This window comes from Sturnus vulgaris, chromosome 2 (genome assembly GCF_052056855.1).
Source record: "Sturnus vulgaris isolate bStuVul1 chromosome 2, bStuVul1.hap1, whole genome shotgun sequence".
Taxonomy (NCBI): Eukaryota; Metazoa; Chordata; class Aves; order Passeriformes; family Sturnidae; genus Sturnus; species Sturnus vulgaris.
Window position 1 is genome coordinate 40941811 of NC_142244.1, and position 19224 is coordinate 40961034.

The window sequence follows — 19224 nt, forward strand, 5'->3', positions numbered from 1 at the left end:
GGTTAATAACATGAAGGAGCTGTGAAAAATTTGAGCCTCCTAATTTAAGAACTGGAGTTGGAGGTGATTCACTGTGTGACCCCCCTGGGCTTGGTCACAGAGGTGGAACTGTCCCATTCACTAACTGCAGAGACTCTTGTGTTCAGCCCTGGAGGTTTTACTCCTCGTGGATAGCTGGGAAAGTCCTATGGAATGTTGCTGTGGTTCACTTGCAGAACAAGTTAATGTCGTGGCATTGTGCAGGCAAAACTCCAAATAGTTCAGTGACTGTAGAATGGAGCCTTGAAATTGCTGTATAAAGGGAGAATTCTTCTTAGGGAGAACAAAGTAGAGCTGGCCACAATAACAGCATTTTTTTAAAATAATTTTTTATGTCTGAAATACATAGTCTCTAATTTTGCTCTTCTGTAAACCTACTGAGGCTCCCTTTACCTAGAGCCATACGATAAAATCAACTAAATGCATGTGAACTGATGGTACAGGCAATCATAAGTGAAATCTGTTAATGCCAGATGTGTTTTATTTACAAACTAATGAACAGTGAGGCTTTGTTCAGTGAACAAAACAAAAACAAAACCACAAACAAACAAACAAACAAAAAACAAAAAACAAAAATAAAGATAAAAAACAAAACAAAAACAAAATTAAAAAAAAAAAGTAAAAGCAATTTATGTGACTATAGTTTTAAATCATTCCATCCTGGGAACAAAAATCCAAAAGGCTTTGCAAAAACTAAATTATGCAGTCCTGTTTCAAGGCAGAAGATACTCTACTCTGGAAACATGCATTTTCCAATTCCTAATTTTCAGAAGTCTCCATAGGACACTGAAGATACACACAGAATGGCGTGAGAGCAAAACGTGGAAGATTACACAATTGGGAATTTAAATGCTTTTTATTTTGCCCACAGAACAGAGCTTGCCTGACCACTCAGGAAACATCTCAAAACTGTTGTTAAGGGACTTTAAAATAAAGTCTGCCTCTGGCTTGAAATGTTCATATCTCTGTGGCAGTATACAAGCAGATAGAAATTTTCCCTCTCAGTCTCGAGAATACTGTCAGAGTTCCAGAATCATGTTTTAGGCTGGGAGGGATCTTCAGAATTCAAACTGTCCTATGCCCTGCTCAAAACAGATCAAAACTGATCAAGTTGTTCAGGTCTGTGCCCAGTCAATTCTGTACATGTCCAGGGATGGAGACTACACATCTCTGGACATCCTGCATCAGTATTTGATAATCCTTATGAGATTTTTTTCCCCCTAATATTTATTTGGAATCTCCCACCTTTCAGCTTGCTCCCATTGCCTCCCATCCTATGACTGTGTGCCCTCAAGAAGACTCTATCATTCTCTGATCAGCTAGTTGTGGACAGCAGCACAGTCTGCCCTTCAGCTTCTCCAAGCTGAACAAATCCAGCTTTCTCAGTCTTCTCTCATATGGCCTGTGCTCCATGTCCTTTATCAGCTTTGTGTTCTCTGCTGGACTCACTTCAGTATATCAATACCAATCTTGTACTTTAGAGTCCAAAAGAGGACACACTGTCCTAGATGTGGTCTTAAAATCATGGAGCAACATGGATCCTTTCCCTTGCACTGCTGGTGACCCTTTTACTAATGCAGCCCCTGCTGCAAACACATGCTGCTGGCTTATGGTGAGCTTCTTTTCCACAAAGGAGCCCCACATCCCTTTCTCCAGAGCTGCTTCCAAGATGGTTGAGCCCCAGCCTGTCATGTTACATGGTCTTATTCCATCCTACGTGCAGTATCTTGCTCTTATGGAGCTTCATGATGTTCCTTGTAACCTGTAACTTGTCCAGATCTCTCTGAGTGGCACCTCTGTCCTTCAGAACATTGACTGCTTTCTCCAAATTGTTGTTGTCTACAAAATTACTGAGGATGCAGTCTGTCCCATCACCTGGGTTGTTACTGAAGCCTTTAAGCATGTTAGGTTCTGTTACCGACCTCTGAGGAACCCCACTAGTTACTGGCCATTAGCTGGACTTTGCACCACTAATTGCAGCTCTTTGGGTCCAGTTGAGGCAGTTCCCCACCCACCATTTTGTCTGCTTATACAGCCCTTATCTTCCAAATTCAGTGATAAGGATACTATGGGAGATGGTGTCAAAGACCTCATTGAAGCCAATGTCTACAACATCCACTTGCTTTCTCTTGGCCACAGCACCCATCACCTCTTCGCAGAAGGCAGTGAGGAAGGTCAGGCATGATTTCCACTTGCTAAACCTGGAAAAACAGGTAAAGCCTGGGAAAAAGAAGGCTTCATGATGACCTCACTGTGGCCTTCCTGTATGGTGAGGGAACTTACAGAAAAGATGGGGCAAGACTATTTTACGAGGGCATGTAGTGACAACACAAGTGGAATAGGTTCAAATTGAACGAGACTAGACTTAGATTATTTTAGAGATTTTAGGAAAAAAATGTGAGAGTGGTGAGGCACTGGAACCGGTTTCCCAGAGAAGCTGTGGATGTCCCATGCTTGGAGATGGTCAAGGCCAAGTTGGACAGGACTTTGAGCAACCTAATCCAGTGAAAGGTGTCCCAGTGGGGTGAAACTAGATGATCTTTAAGGTCCTTTCTGACCCAGAACACTCTATGGTTCCATGATTCTATTATAAAGTTGTGCTGGCTCCTTCTCATCTATTTTTTAGTTTAGAAATGAATTATGAGTCTATTTGCCCCATCATCTTCCTAGAGACTGAGGTGAGACTGACTAATCTGTAGTCCCCTGAATCCATCTTCCTGCCCTTCTTAAAAATGATGTGACATCTGCTTTTTCCAGTTCTGAGGAGTGTCCATAGTTGCCATGACATCTCACAAATGATGCCGTGGGGCATCACAATATCATCAGCAAGCTTAGATGCATCCCACCCAGTTCTATGGACTCATATATGCACAAGAGGCTTAAATGATGCCTTTCTTCCTCTGCCATGGGTACAGTTTTGCTCCCATGGATCTTGCTAGAAGGCTCAGAGACCTGGGAGCCCTGAGGATAATCCTTCCAGTGAAAAACCTGAGATGAAAACTGCAATGAGTGCATCAGTCTTTTCCTTGTAGCTTCTCACTAAGTTCCCTGCCCCGCTGATAAGTGGGCACCCAGCGTTCTTACCCTTCCTTTAATGCCAGTGTGTTCACAGATACTGTGCTAGCTGCCCTTCACCTTGGTCACTCCAGGTCTTCCTGTGCTGTGTGAAGGTGATTACTGCACAAGTTCAATTTCAATCTCTGTGCTCCAGAGCCTGAAGAAGCCTTTCCCTTTCCATTCTATCTGCAGCAGCCCGAGATTGTGGCTGGGAGAAGGAGGTGCTATTTTGTGTGACTTAAGGTAAGCTGGCACAAGGTAATCTTGATGATCCAAACTGAATGCAAAGCCCGGGGTGAGAAAGACTCTGCTGGCAAGTCATTTAACATTCCTCAACAATGACATTTTGATCAACTGCTAGAGCAAGTTGAGAAGGACATATTTTTGTGAAGGAGTCAATCAATCAAAAAGATAGAACAGACTTTGGGATTTTTCCTTCCTGTATTTCAGCAGCAATGTAGGGATATTTTTGACATGGAAATTGTTATTATCATATTCTGCTCACTGGCACTACTATTCTGCTCCTTTCCACTATTCTCAAGCTGAATTTCACTGAAAGTCCATTTCATCAGTCTAGTTCAAGCACTTGTGTCTCTCTTAGTGTTATAGCATCCTTGTCAAAAGTTGATTAGCCAGTTTCCTTTGTAATTCACTTTGTTTAAAAGGCAATAAACCAGAAATATTTAAAAGAAGTGCATGTCATATATACAACTTTTAAAATGTAATGTAGATTTTCCACGCTTTAGTGTATTCACCAATCCCACATGCCTTAATTTAAAAATTGTAATCTATAAAGTCAAGAGCTAGTGATCCCAATGCTTTCCAAATAGTACACCCTAATTCAGTATTTAATCAACTGCAGCCTTTTTGTCATGCTTCAATTACTATGCTACTGGAAATTAATGCAAATTTTATAATCATAGAACTAGGTTCTTGCAAGGGTTAATTAGTTTTAGTCTAAGCACTTTACACAATAGCACAGCAGGAAATTGGAATGTCAAGCAAGATTACATCATTAAACATAGTACATCAAAGATTTTTCCCTTTGCCCTGAAGTAGCACTGTTCTTAAATTGGGTGTCACTGCAACACCATGAAAGCTGTTCTGCTGCTAAATTTCAAGCAGATATTCAGTATTTTAGAGTATTTTATACAATTAGCAGATACAAACTATGAAAAAAGATACTTCAGGGATTGATCTGGATATTCTGGGGTTGGACTTTAAAAAAGTGAAGACAGTGGCTCTAAAAGCACATTCTGCTATAGATCATAAATGGGTAGGGCCTTCAAGACACCTGTAATAAACTCTTTCTGCATATAGAGTTTGTGTGGAGAAAATTAAAAAATAAAACTACAAAAAAGTCCTCAAACCACATGATCATGTCCCATATACAGTGACCACTTCTCAAATGGATTAGATGGAAGGAACTAGGTGGCCTCAAGTACCAATTTTTGGGGAGAAAAGCATATAGATTCTAGAGTTTTGTGCTCTGTCTTGTTCTTTGGCTGACCTTCCAAAATATACTTGCTTCTTGAGCAACTTCTGCCATCATCTTAACCTTTCCAATGCAAAAAATGCATTAATTGAACTGAAACTTTTGAATGAAAAATGGTGCTATTTGAAAGAATTTGATGTGCTACTGATACATTTAGTTCTGTACCCCTCCCTTATGCCACCTCAGAGGGTTTTGTTACAACAAGGCTATGATCCCATGTCCTTTTTATCCTGATAGATTTTCCCTTTTATATTCATTTTCTTGGGGCTAGGCAGGAATTTTACAGTAAATTTGAATTAGGCTCTTTCACCTACATATAATTATTAAAAAAAAGGTATCAGAATCAGTGAGGTCCTCTTCATAGTTTGTTAATGAATGGCATCTGGAGTTGCAGGAATCACCAAAGAACATCCATGCAAATCATGATCCATTCTCTCTGCCCTTAGGCCAGTATGCAGCAAGTGGGACAATAAGCAGATACCACAGCTTTTTTTGGTTTTGATCTTCTTGAATAATATGTCTTTGTTACTCAAATTCATTCCAGAAAAGGTGTCTCCAATGAGAAGAGATTTAAAACATCTCATACTTTTTATTCATGGAATGAATATTAATAAAAATCATGAAAGGCATCTGTACAGTTGTAAAAGTCAATCCATGGTAGCTCTTAGATGTCACACACTATGCATGTGATTACTTGCTACACTGAATACTCTCCAGAGCAGTAGGAATCCCTGTCCTACACGGCTTCCTGAAAATGAAACCCAGGTAAGCACATTTCCTACCTTGGCTTTTCTCCCTTGGTCCAACAGATTTGCTAACACTACAAATCATACTGCCCTAAAAAACAGAGATCCAAGTAAAAAGCCAGACTCGGCTGTTTGTGAGGATGAATTTGTTGTGTGCTGCTGTGATGCAAATGGTCCAACACAGGAAGTATTTCTGCTCCTCAGAGTAATGACCTCTGGAAAGGATCTCACTTCCCAGCACATATGCAAATACAGGCACTGATGAACTTCTCACACTCTCCTCTGGGACACAGGCAGATGTCTGCAAAACCAGGTTCTCTGGTTCAGTAGGCTCAGGATTCCTCGATGACTCTGTCAGCAATATTTGCTCTCCTCCTGCTCTAATGCTGCCACTAGGACTTGTATCATAAGATCAGATGCTAAAGAAAATAATTATCACGAGGCTATTGATAAAACCACAAGAGTTAGACACAATCAGAATCAAATGGGAGTATTTTGGAATGAGATGATGTTTAAGGTCACCTTCACATCACAGACTATTCTATGATTTTATAATGTTTCTAGTTTTCTTTTTTCCTAGATGATATTTCTTGTAAGTAATTTGAATGGGATGCCTTATAGTTTAATGATACCAAACTAAAATATTCACCATTTTTCATGGCTCCATGGAAGACAAGGTAGAGAGGTTTGGTCTGATGTCTTGCAAGTATTAGCATTCCAAGTTTGGAACACACCACCTTGTGACCTCAAGGTAAGGACACGAAGCCAGCAGTGTTGGAGTCAGTAAGTCAGGAGTCTCTCTGATTTCTTCAAAGATAAATCAGAGTGCAGGAATTGAATTAAAGCCATTGGATGGATTAAAGTATGTTAAGCCTCTCACACATAAAGCAGAGGTACAGGTTTAGGTTGTAGCGTGAGTAAGTCAGTAATTGAAATAAGTTTTAAGTGCTTTTAATAAGTAAAAGGTCTTAGATGCCTGAGAAGTAGTACATGTTCTAGTGAAGGTTGACAAACATGCTAGTGTTTCCTTAGAGGCTCCAAGAACCTAGCTTCAGACATAATAGAGTTAGAGTTAAGAATATTGCTTGCATTTTTCGGTTAGAACAAGATAGGCCATGTACGTAGTTTATACATAGCCTGGCATGCTAAGAAACTAGAATTCTAATAAGTTAAGAAGTAGTGGTCTCTTAGCTAGCTGGAAAGTTTCTATAAAAGAACAGTCATTAGGGAGAGCTGGTGCTCTATGCCATGGCTTTATGCCATGTGCATTTTGCCATTGCATTTTGCCACTGCTTTTTATGCCCTTGCTTTATGTCACTTGTTTTTATGCCATTGCTCTGCTTTGTTTTTGTCTTTTAAACTAATATGCTTCTGTAATAAATAATTTTACAGTAACTATTAATTTGCTTGACTTTTTAAAGAAAAACATAACCCAACAGTGTGGGTGCCCAAGAGGCACCTGGAGGTCCACAAAACCTCTCACAGCACTTCTGTCAGCTTTCAGTTCTGGCTCCCTGGATTTGCTCCACTGAGGTCCTGGGCTTTGTTCCCACCCAAACCCTAGGGGCACTCCACAGCCTCAGCATTTATGGGCCATGCTGAAGCAGCAGCATGGAGTAGAGGACAGTGTCTCCATCATGTGCTAATTCCTTATGATTCCACAGAACCTAAATCCTTTTGGGATCTGTGCTCCTGTACTGCCCACACATGTGAGTGAAGGAAGACCCAGCCTTGCCCAGATGCTGGGAAAGTTTGGTATGGTGGCAGCTTACTTTTAAAAATAAGTAAAAAATATCAGCTACAGATTTGTGTGAACATGTAATACCACATATACACATACAAACTCCCTGGAGTTGTTATGCCATAAAAGACTACACAATCAGGATGGGATTAAACTGTTATTTATTAAGTTGCAACCCACTGTGAGCCTTTAGGAGGGATATATTTAAGAAATCAAGACATACCAATCTTCAGTTTGTTCCATGAAGTGGGAAAATTTACATGAAATTTCCCACTCCACCCTATAATTTTATTTTCTTAAAATTATAATAAAATGTTCACTTAAATTGGCAGAAATAGGATACAGGGGTGAACAGTTCTCTGACGCAAATGACATTTTAAATTATTTTATCCCTCATCAGAAGTACATGGAAAGAAGTTTATTTTATTCTTCCCCAAACATCACTGCCTATTTATATTTTTAAAAACAGCAAATGTATTAAAAATATGTTCCTGTTATTTTAAAGGCCGTTTTTGTATTTAGAGACTCATTATTTCACTAGGATTTCTGTATTGTAAAAGGTGTGTGCTTTTGGAGGGTAAGCAGTAAGCACAGTCTCTCATTAGGCCACAAGTAGCTAACACATTCTTATTTTCCAAGTGGCTGACAGCTCACTTGTCTGTTGCACATAGGCACTATCTTCATTTTAATTGGACAAATTGTAACACAATGTATTTAAAAATTAAGAAAATTTATTTTTTGCGGATCTTTTGGAAGAAAACACTTGGCAGGCAGGTTTTTTACCACCTCATTCTTTAGGTCTGCTTTCTTTTGCCTTTAGAGATACTGGTAGACTTCTTTATCTACAGTGTGAAGCACCAGGAAAAGAAGCAGGAGCCCAAGTGCTCTTTAGGAAAACTTGCTCATAAAAATATTGCTCCTAGCATCCATATTTCTCCTCTGCTATATGAGATGTGACAGCAATAAGGGCTGAATCATTTCCTATGGTTCTTCAGAGACAGTAGCTGATGGAAGGATATGGCTCTCTCTTCATGTAGAGACAAATGCTTCAGATTTTACTGAGGCTTTCCTGGTCACCCAAGTGTTAAATTAGCTGATTTTGAAAGGATGAGTAAACTAAGCCTAAGAGACCTTCTTTTTTCAGATACTCTCATTTCAGGCAACATTGCATAACTTGCTATGGAGCCTCTGTAATTCTTCTCATAGCCTTTTTTATCTTTTACTGGATTGGCACTGGCTGCAAGATTTAACTTAGGGTTTTCAAAAGTCTGTGATTCTTTCTTTGAAGATGCAAAATGCCCTTTGTAAAAAATTCACATCCTCAGCTTTGAACTTCAGCAGCAGCCTATTATTTTAACACTTCATATAAATGTTAATGTGCTATTTTCTAAACTTCAGACTGCTAAACTGATGCATGATTTCCTGACTCCACAATGAAGGTTTTCATGTTGGAATGACATTTCCTCTAGATTGCACAGATACAAGTCTCCATAATTACAGAGAGAAAAGAGCAAGGCAAGGGCTCTGGCAGAAGAAAACATACCTGAGTTGTTAACTGAATAGCTGCACTGAAATAGAGGACACTCATTCTCAGGCTGCATAGCATTTAAAGACACTTGGAAAAGACAATTTAAATCCCCCATGCAGCCACAGAACAAGACAGAAGCCTCACCCCATGCTGCAGTATCCATCTATCTGTACAACTGATGCATTTATGCAAGACATACATACATGTACAGTCCCAGTTAGTTTCAAACTGCCCGTTAAAGTAGGGATGCTGCCTTTTGGTGTAGGAGGGAGTCTTCACAGTACAAATTTCACTTTTCATCATAGGTGGTTACTGTATGGCATCTGATCTGCAACAAGTTTATATTTTAAGTAAATAAAAGGTAAGTGAAAACATCCTGAGATTTCATATCTTGGTGAAAGGAGAAGGAATTCTTCTGACCAGAGGGAAATCAAGCAAAAACCTCCAAAAGATCAAAGAAAACATTTAAAAAAAAAAATCAGCTGCCAATTCTGTCCATTATTTGTTATTTCCTTCAATCAGTGCAGCCACACAATTCCAACCCTCTTTTCCTGGAGTAGGAAGAAACAAGCAAGAGAAGTATAGAATATCTAAATGTACTGTGCATTTCTCCCTGTACTCAGGGATCAGCCACAAGGGCATAATTTCTTCATCTAACTATCTGGGTTCTGGAACATCCAAGAACACAATGTGGGTGTAGATTTGCCTGACTCCTGTGCTGTCACGTCAATGTCTTTTTGTTAGTGGATTAAGCTACATATCAGGCATATTAAGCCACCTAGCACTCACACATGCAGGGTCCTACAGATTTCCTGGGGACTCCTCCTAGTTGCTACAGAGCCACATTTTTAAGCTGCATGATGAGTTTCTGGACTCGGGTCTTCCAGATGCAGAGAGTAGATTCACTACGTGATTAGCTTGATTTTGGTTCCCCTATAGTCCTTCATTTCAGGCTACTGGGTATGGAATATCAGGTTCAGTTTTCCTGCACAGTTGAGTAGAAACTTCAGGCAAATAGATAAATTTAGAATCCATAACATACAAACGGTAGTGGGATCATACCTGAGCTATCTGAGGCTATATTTTGAGGCATGTATAACCAAGGACCTGTGGGAAATGTGCATATTTCTGGAGAAACCCTAGGGCATTTCAGATGGTTTAAAATGCCTTTGCATAGCCTGGTCAGTTGGACCTCTTGTGTCTGGTCAGACAATCTGCTTTCAGTGCCACATGGGTTCTGTGAGTGGATCTGTCACAGATGAGAGCTCAGACACTTGGCTCATATATGTTAAATTTCATTTTGATGCCTTAATTTTTGACTTAAACCTGTTGCTAGTGACTTCAGGTGATGTCAGATCTGATCCCACTGCAATGTAAGCACCATATCTAGCCCTGAAAACAAGGAGTTAAGGAACAGCAAATTTTCTGGTCAGCAAGAAGGACTGGTGGACACGCAGCAAGACTCCTTCCAGAGTTGTTTGTTTCTTTTTATCAAAAACAGAAACAAAACTAAAATGAAAGCTCATCAAAAGGTTAGGTTTTGCACAGGAATAATAGGGAGATGTAGTCAATATAAGCAGAATCAAAGAATGCTCTGGAAGGTAATTAAAAGTTTTCTGACATACTTTGCAGTTCTAATTGAGGTCTGCTGGGGCAAAAGGGCTTTGAGAAATTACTATTTACTCAGTAATTCAGAAAGGTCCTTTTTATATACAAACATTTGGGTTTATTGTGTAACTACACAGAATATTTACAGTATCTGCAGTCTGTTCACTATTCGTTTGGAAACAAGGAGAGCACATCCACAGTTGGTAAGTTAAAACCCTGTATTATGTCATCATGATGGAGGCAAGAGCCTTATACACAGCATTTAGAGACACCCCCACAAAGATCTGAATCACACTGTGTGTGGAGTTGTGGGCAGCTCTCCCTGTTGTCTCTCCCTACTGACTCAGAGGGGGCTGCTCTACCACAGAATAAGGAGGATTTTCTGTGAGGAATCTAGCCAGGAATCAAGCTAAATCAGGTAGGCATTTGACATGCAAAAATCAAGACAAATATTTAGGATTTTAAAGCTTTGCAACATTAATAACGAAAGACTGACTTTCATTAATTAGAAACATTAATGTATCTTTCAATATCATTAAGGGAAAACTAGCACCAAAGAGAGAAGCCTCTCATTTACACTGCTGTGTTGTAGTGGTTCCTGGAGATTTGGAAAACAAAGGGTAATTCCACATGACAGTTAGTTTTGAGTATGGTCTCTACATGCCTCAAAACTAAGGATCTGTTTGACATGGTTTTCAACTTTTTCCATGTTCCCAAAACACCATTTTTCTTGCAAAAAGCAGCTCAGATAATCAGTGCTTTGTCAGCTTTATTTTACACAAACATCTTTGTAGCAGTCCAGGAACTACATTTAATAAGAGAATGACTTAAAGCAATTAAAGACATTAATGAAATTATTTTACAATAATAAGTGTCTAGTGTAACTTAAAGCATGTCAGTGGGTTTTCTTTTTCCTACTACAGAACCTCAAACCTCTCAAATATTTTCCAACAAACTTATGGACTTGACTCAGCTAGGTGAGAACTGACTTGCTTTTTTGTACCATTTAGAAGTCTTCAGTATCTAGTGATCCAGTTGAAAACACATCCAAAAGACAAAGAATTCCCAAGGCTAAGAAACACAACATAGGCTAAAAGCTTAATAAATTCAGCTTAGTTGTCAGTGGTGGGCAGAGCCGATCTGTGGAGGACTTGACATATAATTTAATACAATGTCAGCTCTTTAAAGAAGAAAAAAGAATGGTTCCCAAAATAACCAAAGGAAATATCTCCACTCTTATAAAGGAGAAAACTATCTTTAAGTTGGACATGAGGTTTTTATCACTCATTTTCTCCCTTTCAACTACCTGTTAGGCTAGATTAAATGCTGACAACCACTCATTCCTGACTTTTCAGTGTTTATAGCTCAAAGTTAATTTGAAACCTTGCTGTGCACTCAATACTAAGCTCTTTCCCACAAAGATCTAGATTCATGACTTCTATTCAAAATACCAAAAGATTGGTGTCACATATCCTGTCTCTGGTTGTGGCTGACTCAGGTGAAATTTTTTCTGTCCCTAGCCTGTGCCCAAAGGCTTGTCATGGCTCTTCACATCCAATGGCACAGCTGTCCGTGTAATTGCTCCTTGGCAGAATTAATTCAATACAACTAAGACTGAAAGACATCTACTACCTAAGAGAAGGTAAATTATGCAGAATCAATTAGATTAGACAGCAGTTCCACAAGCACTTCTGCTGGCAAAACAAGGTTCAGAGTCAGCATCAGTAGCTCAATGAAAAATGATTCCAGCAAAGTTCTACAAAGCTCTGGACACACACAGGTAATTGATGTGGTATGAAATCACAAAGGGCAATCTGCTTTTAGTCTCCTTCTTTGGGCATAAGAACTTGAAAAAGGATAATAGGAGTTTGGATTCATAGCAAGAAGAATAAAACCCTTTCAGGTGCCTTCCAGGCAGACTGGAGCACTTTGGGTTTGTGCAACTTGTCCTCCAACCAGGCACGTCTGCTTGATGATAGGAAGTGCAAAAGCAGGTAAATATAATTACATGCTGTTGGAACATCTTCACAGTTTCCAAATGTCTTGGACTCAGATTTGGGTAAAGGTACAAGTAAAATTTCCAATTAATTTAAATAATTTGAGGAAAAGAAAGAAAAAAGTTTTTAATGCAAGAAAATCTCAACTTAAAGTACAGCCCAAGCCATGGGTGATCATTAAAGGTGTCTCTCCTCTTTTTCTGTTGGTTTTCAGCCAAAAACTTTTGGTATAGCAGTAAAACACAGGAAATTTCAATACACCACTGAAACTCTTGGAAATTCTCTCTAATGCTTCCGTTTCTGGACTTTACTAATGACCAATTTACTCCACAATGCCTCTGATGCAACAAAGTCCTTGTTCAGTGGAGCACTGCTTGTGTTATTCTGTTCTGCCTTGTTTAGATGCTAAATATTAAATATCAGTCAGACTTTCAAACTATCTTCCAGGATAAAAAATCTCCTTTTACCCTAATCATGTAGAGGTGCTCTCAGTAAGCAGCTAATATATCACTATCATTGAAGCAAATCAGGTCAACTCAGCTTCTCACTTGCAGCTATTCACCAGTGAAAAACGTGTGGGCTGAGATCTTCCATCTACATTAGATATTTCCCTTTTTCACTGTCCATCTTTTTATGGGAGAGATTAGGCTATAAATCATAATTGTTATGATTTGGTTCAGACCAGAGTGTACATAAAACTTCTGGAACATTGCAAAACAAGTCTAGGCTCACAAATGAGCACAGTGGATACAAAGGAAGTTTACAGACAGAAGGATGTAGTCAAGTGATGTACTTTCAGACTGAACTCTGAGTGGTACAATTGAAAAGAAAGGAGTCACAGCTCTTGTTTGCCTCTCTGGCACCAAGTTAAAGACAGAGCTCAGGTCTTGAAACAAGTTCTAAGAGTAAATGTATAGTTGATCAGAAGGTCCACTCTTGCTGAGACATCAGGTTGCAAGGCTGCAAGATGTCACAGCTCTGAACTTCCCAGCCTGGGGGAACTGGCACATACAGGTTACCAAGGGCAGCTATCAAACCACAGCTGAAATGCAAAGAGTAGACTTATTTCATTCCCTCACTGTCACTTTTTTCTGTGATGGAACTAAAATCTTCCAGTCCCTAAGGAGCTGACTCTGTCCCCAATTCAGCAAGCTCAGGTTGCAGAGGCAGTCTATGCACTGTAAATAAAACCTCAAAATTTTACAAGGAAGAAAGTTAAAATGAAAAACCTTTGCATTCTGGTTAGTCTTCCCTGTGCAAGTGTTAATATCTTCATTAGTCATAATATGTCACTTGATCTTATTTCCATTCAAAAACAATTGCTTAATTTCCTTATCACAGGCAGCAAGGGATGAGGCCTGGCAGAGACAGCTCTTTGTGTAAGAATGGGTAGCACATACTGTGAGTAAAGATAGTTCTTGATTACTTTGACCTTTCATCATTATAACTTTGCTTAATATTGTAATTAGAATATGTGCTTCATTTAGCCAAGAATGTGATAAAAAGTAATTATTTCTGGGGTATTTTTACATACCAGAGATGATTAAGAATTCAGTCAGTGTGTGATTTTCCATTTTCTTTCCTATATCCCCTTTTTAACTTCAACTCATGAGAACTATTAAGTTAGACTAAACCTTAATTATTGCATCCTTTTGCTTGACAGATTGAACTATATCACTAGAATCATTTAGCCTAACACCCTGGAATCATCATTTGAAACAAATAAGCCATTAAGAGTGAAAAAATGTGTGAAGGATTAATCAGGGCATGAAAAAAAGGGCTCCACTGGTGGAGTAAGGAGACAAAAAACAGTACCATAACTGAAGGAGCGTGAGATATGTGAAGATAAATTTAGGAGTATCTCGGTCACTTGTCTAAAAATTTTTAAAATCACCTTCTGTAATAATCTTTTAACAAGTGCTCTTTAAGTACATTCAGCAGGGTCAAGATTTGCCTGAATGTTCAGAAATTCTCTTGATTTCCTACCCAGTATATTACGTTACATCATGCATACAAAAAAATTAAAGAACACACTGTTAACTGCTAGTCCCAATCCATCTTTTCTAAACATATGCTTCCACAAAATTTTGGGGGGATTTGCAAACGTTAATTGGAGGCTTTCCTCTGTTCCTTTGTTGCATCATTTTTTCCCCCAAACAATGAAAATTTTTAGATTTTTCAGGCAGCAAATTTTGCATTTGTGCTGGAAACAGTGTTGATAACACAGAAATATTTTAGGTACTGCTCAGAAGAGATTACACAGATTTAAGGTCTTTTCTGCTTCTCACCCCACCCCACCAGTGAGTAGGGTGGGGGTGCACAAGGAGATGGGTGAGGACACAGCTGGGACAGCTGATCCCATCTGACAGGGGTATTCCAGACCATATGCCATTATACACAGTATATAAAGCTGAGGGGGCAGAAGAAGGACAGGGAAGGCATTTGGAGGGATGGTGTTTGTCTTCCCAAGTTGATGTTGTGCATGATGGAGCTCTGCTATCTTGGAGATGGCTGAAAATCTGTCTGCCCATAGGAATTTGTGAATGAATTCCTCAATTTGCTTTGTTTGTGTATGTAGCTTTTGCTTCACCTATTAAACTCTATCTCAACTCAGGAGTTTTCTCACTTTTACTCTTCCAATTCTCTCAGTGTGGGGAGAGTGAGAGGCTGTGTGGGCTTTATGTGCCACTTGGGGTTAAACCACAACACAGTTGTAAAGAGAGGAGAATTGTTACGCCATGGTCTGAGTTAGTCGTACACATTTTCCCAGTAAAAGTCAGACAGGGTCATGCTGGCTTCAGAAACCCTGTGGAGTTGAATAGACATAAGACTGTCTGTGTTCTAAGAAACTCCTGCAGATCCTTGAACTGTGAGTGACATCTCATAAGTAGCTCAGGATTTCTTGTAATATCAAACCACCTAGTAAGAAATTAGCTGCTGCAATGAAGGCAGACTCCAGATCCTACAGTGATGACAACTGTGTTCTTGGGGTGCTCACAACCTGCCATATAGGATGAGCAATACTTGAAAACTGTAAGAGAAGAATGCTGAGCCATGCAGTGGTCCCAGAGCTCTTCTAGCACACACCTGCCAGGCAGAGGCCCTGGAGGAGGTGCATCAGTAGGAGACGTGCTCTTACAGAAACAGATATTGCCTGTGTTGGGAGGCATAAGCCTGATCCAAGGAGCATTAGTGGTAGCTAAGTCAATTTCCATTTATTTGAAATGAAGGTGATTGGCAGTTTACTTTGGAATTAGGTGTGTATATAAACAGTGCATAATAGTACTCTGCAATGTGATTATATAAGGCAATGCTCCCAAGTCTCTAGGATTTTGATCATGCCTCAATTTTCCTCAGTAGTTAAATCCAAACTCTCCTCTAGTTTTCTCAGTTCCTTTATTTAGCTTCTTCATTTGTTTGTTCAGACTTATAAAAAGACTTTGCTGGTGCTCTATGCCTTTTGACTGTACATTAAAAATAAAAAACCTAACCAAAATCTTACCTGATAAATTACTATGTAACCTTGTTTTGAAGGACTCCACCTTCATGTGTTCTGCCTAGGATAAGCAGCATGTGCTCTGAATTCCATGCCATAAAAGCACCAGTCTGGTGAGCTGTGACACAGCCCTTGCATTATTTCACATACATTGAATAGCAATGACACCAAAACCGTGACACAAAGGAAGATATCCTTGAAAATCACGATTGTGCCTTAGGCCACAGGGGATCAGAGTAGACTCGGAACCAAGTGTTGTGGTGAGTGGTCTGTGCCCCTCTGCTCTAAATAAGGTTTGTCCACAACAGTAAGGAAGTAAACCCATATTCATACTCGTGTGTGGCTCAAACCCAGGGACCGGTCCTTGTCTCCCCCTGTTTAGCAGAAGACGTGTAACTTCTGTGTTCCTTTATTTCTTCCTGTCAAGAACTGTTGACTCTCTTGAAGGTGTAGCCGTGGAGAGGGGTATTAACCCCTTAGGTGAGGTGGAAATAAGATGCACAGCTACATGGTCTTCTTTCATGATAGGAAAGAAAGAGACAAGTTTATTCAGAAACACACTTGGTAGAGGGGCCTTGATAAATCAGAGGACAAGACAATCACTACCCATATGAAGTGCAACAAGGAAAACTGCTGGATTCTGCACCTGGGATGGTTCAACCCTGGATGTACAGACAGACTGGGGAATGAGATGCTGGAGAGCAGTGCTATACACATTGTCCTGGTCAATGGCAAGCTGGACATGAGCCAGCAGTGCCCTGGCAGCCAGGACGGCCAACCCTGTCCTGGGGACATCAGGCACAGCATCATAGCTAGGCAAGGGAGGAGATTGTCCTGCTCTGCTCTGCACTAGGGCAGCCTCATCTTGAATATTCTGTGCAGTTTTGGGCACCACAACGTAAGAAAGGCATTAAACCATTAGAGAGTGTCCAAAAAAAGGCAACAAAGATGGTGAAGGGTCTTGAGGGGAAGCCATAGAAGCCAAGAAGCAGGTGAGGCCACTGAGAGGAGGTTCAGCTTGGAGGAGGCTGATAGTTTACAGTTTGTAATTCTTTGTGAGGGGAAAAGGAGGGGCAGGCACTGATCTCTTCCCTTTAGTGATGAGTGACAGGACCCAAGTGAATGGCCTGAAACTCTCAGGGGAGTTTTAGGTTGGATATCAAGGAAATGTTCTTCACCCAGAGGGTGCTTGGGCACTGGAACAGGCTCCCCAGGGAAGTGGTCACAGCACCAAGCCTGACAGACTTCAAGAAGTGTTTGGACAATGCTCTCAGGCACATGGTGTGGCTCAAGGGGATGCCCTGGGCAGGATCAGGAGTTGGACTTGATGATCCTTTTGGGTACCTTCTAATTCAGCTTATTCCGTGATTTTCCTGCTATCATGAGATTTATGGTTGATTGGCTTTTTACTCACAAAGCCTCATCCACACTCTTCGTTTGGTGACCCACTTGTTCTGTATGTATTTTTTTCCCTTTCATCCCTACCCAGAGATTTTCAGCATGACTCACTTCCTACTACATTGGAGACTTCAGATCTAGCCTACATCTTTGATATGCAAGGAACACTTCCTTCCTTTTGTCCATGAACACATTATACCCTTTAAATTAATATCTTTAATCAATATGCCAATTATGTGAATTTTCTCTCCAAGTCTATTCTGTAAATTAGATCACATTCTCATCCTCTGCATGAGTAATTTCAGGTTTACAGATGCATTCCCATGGTTTTTATAATATAAAGAAACCTAAAATGTTTGGCAGGCTATTCTATAATCCCCTCTGATACTCCTAAACTCTGTAAAAGAAAATATCTCTTCTAGTTTCATGGCCTTTGTCCAAGTCAGCAAGTCAGCTTTATCTACACTCACCTGTAGTGTACTGTCTGTTGCTACTCTTGGTCCTGGTTTAAAACTCTCCTCAACAGATTCACAAAATAATCTTCAAAGTTGCTCTTTCCCTTTCATGTACTCTAAACTCTGCCATCAGTCAAAGAATGACTCATGAAATATCCTTGGATGAAGCAGTGAAAGCCCTTCTGACAGCACCATCTGCTTAGCCATGGCTTTGTCAACTGGATACATTTTTATGTGGATGTGCTTTGTCCCTTCACTGGAGGAACAGATGGAAGTCCCCAGTTCTTCAATTTTCCTTCCACCATCTCACAGTCAGTTTGGATCAGTGTAGGAACACTAGCAGGGCTCACGAGAAAAAGCAGAATTATGCCTTGGCCAACAGTCTGGATGTACCTCAACAACTTTCAGTAATATTTCACCTCCCGGGTACATCTCTAGGACTCTCTGGGAGTCTGGGCAGAACTTTGTCCCTACAATCCTCACAATACTGACCTGCTGACATTGACAGAGGCTTAGAAACTAGAAGAGATACTTTCTAGAAGAGAAATTTAGTCATTATAGAAATTTACTCAAACACTCATACACTCATCTAGATCTCTGCTCCTTTGGCAGCATGGGTTGCCCAACTGAGCTCACTTTCAGCCTGCCATGCAGGCTGTCCCTGAGCATGCAATGGAACAGATGACATAAGAAGAGGTATTTTCTCCTTTATTTTACTACTGTATTATTTTTTAAGTGTCTCAGTTTTGAAAAATAAATAAATAAATTCTATCCAAACGCTAAAATTTAGCAGGATTTGCAAAATTTTGAAAGTCTTGAAAGATGAAAGTGAAACTAAAAACAAAGAAACAGAATCATAGAATGGTTTGTGTTGAAAGGAACCTTAAAGATCATGTAGTTCCAACCTCCCTGTTGGGTAGGGAATATTCCACTAGATCAGATTGCCCAGAAAGAAAGAGAAGAAAACACAGTATTTGCTAATTTTCTTTCTTCGTATTCTTTTATAACTTACTTTATATATGTTATATTTGACCTCCTTTTTACAGATTATATTTATTGAACAATATATTTTAAAAGTCTGGAGTACTAAATTCTAATAGAACAACCCAATAACTACTTCATCAGCCAAATCTTTATCACTTTAATCTGCCAGAACCATGACTTCATTATAAGATTAGCTTTGCTTTTTACTTTGTTCCTAGCCAAAACCAATTCCATTTAACAACTCCAGCTCAATTTTCCCGTACAGTTAATGTGCTCTGCTGCAGGAAGGTGCTACACTTCTGTGGGTAACATGACAATTTCAGTGGACTGTGACAAGAATTCAGTCATGTCAAGAAGCCAGAGCTTTAATGAAAGGGATTTTTCAAAGTCAGCTTCTTTTCTGTCTTCATTTCTATTATCAAAAAAACATATTTGTAAGGTTAATACATCAAGCAACACATATTGAGAACACCAGACTGCCTGCAGTACAAAACCAAATAATCTGATTTCCATTATTTGGAAACTTTTATCTCCATGCAATTAATCAGAGGTAAAGGCATAATTTAAAGCTACATTATTCTTGCTGCTCTTGCTGCTCCCTATTTGCAATGTGCTTTTTTTTTACTCCTCGCTATAAATGGTAGAAGACCAGAGGCAGCCTTGCCAATATGTGGCTCCTA